This window comes from Rhinolophus sinicus, linkage group LG06 (genome assembly GCF_036562045.2).
Source record: "Rhinolophus sinicus isolate RSC01 linkage group LG06, ASM3656204v1, whole genome shotgun sequence".
In the NCBI taxonomy this organism is placed as follows: domain Eukaryota; kingdom Metazoa; phylum Chordata; class Mammalia; order Chiroptera; family Rhinolophidae; genus Rhinolophus; species Rhinolophus sinicus.
In genome coordinates, this window is record NC_133756.1 from 85,278,680 (window position 1) to 85,282,145 (window position 3,466).

Consider the following 3,466-nt stretch of genomic DNA (forward strand, 5'->3'; position numbering starts at 1 on the left):
AAAGAAAATATGGTATGTATACACACACACACACACACACTCACACACACAATATGGAATATTACTCGGCCATAAAAAAGAATGAAATTTTGCCATTTGCAACAACATGGATAGACCTTGATGGCATTATGCTGAGTGAAATATGTCAGACAGAGAAAGACAAATACTGTATGATCTCACTTATATGTGGAATCTAAACACAAGAGCTCACAGATACAGAGAACAAATTGGTGTTTGCCAGGATAAAATGGGTAAAGGCGGTCAAGAGGTACAAACTTCCAGTTATAAAATAAATAAGTCATGGGGAACCCCCTGGCAATGGGCAAAGAGACACCTGATTGGTGTTTCTCTTATATCAGTCAGGGGCAAAAAAAAGTACAGTCCTTTTTTCAGCCTAGCTTGATGCCTGCGTTGGTGGCCAGAATATTGCATGCCTGGGGCACATTAAAAAAAAAAAGTCATGGAGCTATAATGTACAGCATGGTTTGTGACTACATTAATGATACAATATTGCATATTTGAAAGTTGCTAAGAAAGTAGATTCTAAAAGCTCTCAGTTATTAGAAATTTTTATAACTATGTACATAGACAGATGTTAAGTAGACTTACTGTGGTGATTATTTCACCATATATACAAATACCAAATCATTACATAGTACACCTGAAACTAATATAATGTTATGACATATAATGTTATATGTCAAATACACTTCAAAAATAAAATAAATTTAAAAAAGAAGAAATGCCCCTTCTCTGGTCCCACTGCAGACATCAGGGCTGGGCCCCGCAATCGGTATTGGAACAAGCCCTCCAAGTGGTTCTGACCACGCTGAAGTTTGAGAACCACTGGCCTGGCCGACTTTCCCATTGGAGTAAAAAGATTTCTTTTCAGTCTTAGGTAGCTGTGGGGACAGAGCCCCAGAAAGTAATTTACAGGCTCTCGGCCTCACGTGGAGGGGTGCTGGCTCAGGTGGTGGATGGCCGGCGGCTGTGGCTGGTTGGCCGTCAGCTGTGGCCGGTTAGCCAATTGGCCGCTAATATAACTACTGCAGCTACGGAGGAGAGCCGAGGAGAGCCAAGGATTGCCGAGGAGAGTAGAGGAGCAGAGTCGAGAGGAGTGGAGGAGAGTCGTCGGTCGGTTGGCGGAAAGATGGACGGCAGGTCGCGCATCCGGTGGGCCCAGCCTCCAGTGAGACCATAGTGGTATGACTCCCCTACCTATGGCTCCATGGGTGTTCCTTTTTGGCCTCACCATATCCTGCGTTCTTGTGTGGGGAGCGGGAGCAGAGACCCCGCAGGCCGCCCCGCCTGACAAATGGTGCAGCGAGCAGGGTCTCCCGCACGACAGTAGTTAAGGAGCAATAGTCAAGAGTAAGGGTTGCAAAATTTTTCCACAAAGGGCTAAATAGTATAAACATCTTAGGTTTTGTGGGCCAAGAGGCAAAATCAAGATTATGTAGGTATTTATGTAATCCCTTAAAATGCAAACATTTAAAAATGTGAAAACCATTCCTTGCTGGTGGGCTGTGCAAAAGCAAGTGTCAGGCCACATTTGCTCACCTTTGATCAAGACTTTTGGGTCAGGCATACTTATAAAAACAAAAAAAGAAAAAAGAAACATGTACATTCTAAATGCAGGAAAACAAAACAAAAACATTCACATTCAGTGGAAAAGACATGGACTCCATTTAGCGCTCTGGAGCATTTCCTAGTTAAAGACAAATATACCCCCCCCACCCCCGCCCCACCCTGAAACTGACCCACTAGCGACAAACAACGTAGTCATTATCATCACCCTTGGTCAGCACTTCAGAACCTTTCCTATCAATGTTTCAATGTTATCATTCACAGGGTCAAAAAGCCATTGAATGTCTGCTCTTGAGAAATCCAGACACCAAATTGAAATGGAAAATATTAACATTGTGTATATGGAAGGGGAGACTCAGTGACTTCATGGATACATTAACTCACTTATCCTGAAGGATATGTTTTAAGATCTCAATGTGAGTGTGATTGATGCCTGGGATAAAACCATTGCATGTGGCACTAAGACTATCCATTCTGCAGATCATGTGATTAGAAATGAGATTGAAATGTTTTTAACCTGCTTTAGCTAAATTACAAACACAGAAAATCACCAGGGGCCACTCTCCATAGATATCCATATGGATACCACACTCTACCGGTTTGCCTCCCATCTCTCTAGCCATTCCTTTTCAATAGTTACTGCTGGCTCCTTCTTCTCTTCCTACAAAAGTATATCCTGATATTGCTCATGTTTTATTCTAGACCTTCTTCCCTTCTCATCTATAGCCTCTGTTGGGGTGACCTCATACATTCCCATTTAATCACCATCTGTCAGATGACTCTCAAATCCACATCTCTAGTACAGACCAGTCCAGAGCTCCTGAACTTCAAGCTACTGTATCTAACTGCCCACTAAACATCTCCACACGGCTGTCTCTGTGTGCAAAAACTTAACTCATCCCTACCCCTCCACTCCAACACGCGTGTTACTGAAATTTGAAAACTGGGAGTCAACCTTGATACCTCCCTCTCCTCCAGTATCTCCTTTCACATTTAAATGATCACAAGATCCTATTCTATCTCTTAAACATCTCAAAACTGTCCGCTTCTCTGTATGTCCAAGCTCCCATCATTCCTTCCTTAATTACTGCAGTAGCCACCTAAGTACCCTACAACAATTCTTGCCCCCTCCCTCCACCAATCCATTCAAATCCAATTATATCAATCTCTGCCTTTAAAATCCTTCAAAACTACCTATAAAGCCCAGAGTGTCTCAAAGGGAAGTGTAGGGACTAACTGCACCCTATAGAGGATCTTGTTAAAATACTGGCTCTTGAGTTGCACCAAAACCAAAGAATCAAAAATCTCTAGGGATAGGCTCAAGACACTGCATCTTTAATCCCAAATGCTTACCACGGTTCATAGGTCCTTCTAATCTGACCTCTTGCAGTCCTAGGCTAGAGAGCGCACTTTATTCACCATGCTGTCCCAGAACACTCTCTACTTCTCCAGGAGTAGCTCACATGACACTGGCGACTTTGTGTTAAATGGCTGATTCCGTGCCAGAGTGTAAACTCCAGGAGGAAGGCACCATGCCTGCCGTGTTTACTATGTACCCTACTGCCCAGGACAGGAGGGCACAGCGTCAACATTGTTTAATATTCATCATCATTCAGAATCAATGAGAATTTAATGTAAAGGACTTTCTCCACAGCATGGGTGGGTAAACACGCCTGAAAACATCTTCATTTGTTAACAGTGTACAGACCAAGAAAAAGGGCTCAGATAACAATGACTGGAGTAATTAATTAGTAGCCTGAAGGAGAAAGTTTAATCTTCAAAATCAACTTGATAACAAGCCCTTCTCCAGTCTCCAGTGAGATCAAACGAACAGAAATAAGCTTTGGCCTATATTCAAAGAGTTTCTGATCATAAGTAG

At 42.7% G+C, this 3,466-nt stretch overlaps 1 non-coding gene across 1 annotated transcript; it reads left to right on the forward strand.

The window, feature by feature from the left end:
- The first annotated feature begins 307 nt into the window (after positions 1–307).
- On the forward strand, positions 308–447 carry LOC141572584 (small nucleolar RNA SNORA48). The gene has a single exon (XR_012497907.1). It is a non-coding gene; the product is annotated as a small nucleolar RNA SNORA48 (small nucleolar RNA).
- Positions 448–3,466: the final 3,019 nt, after the last annotated feature.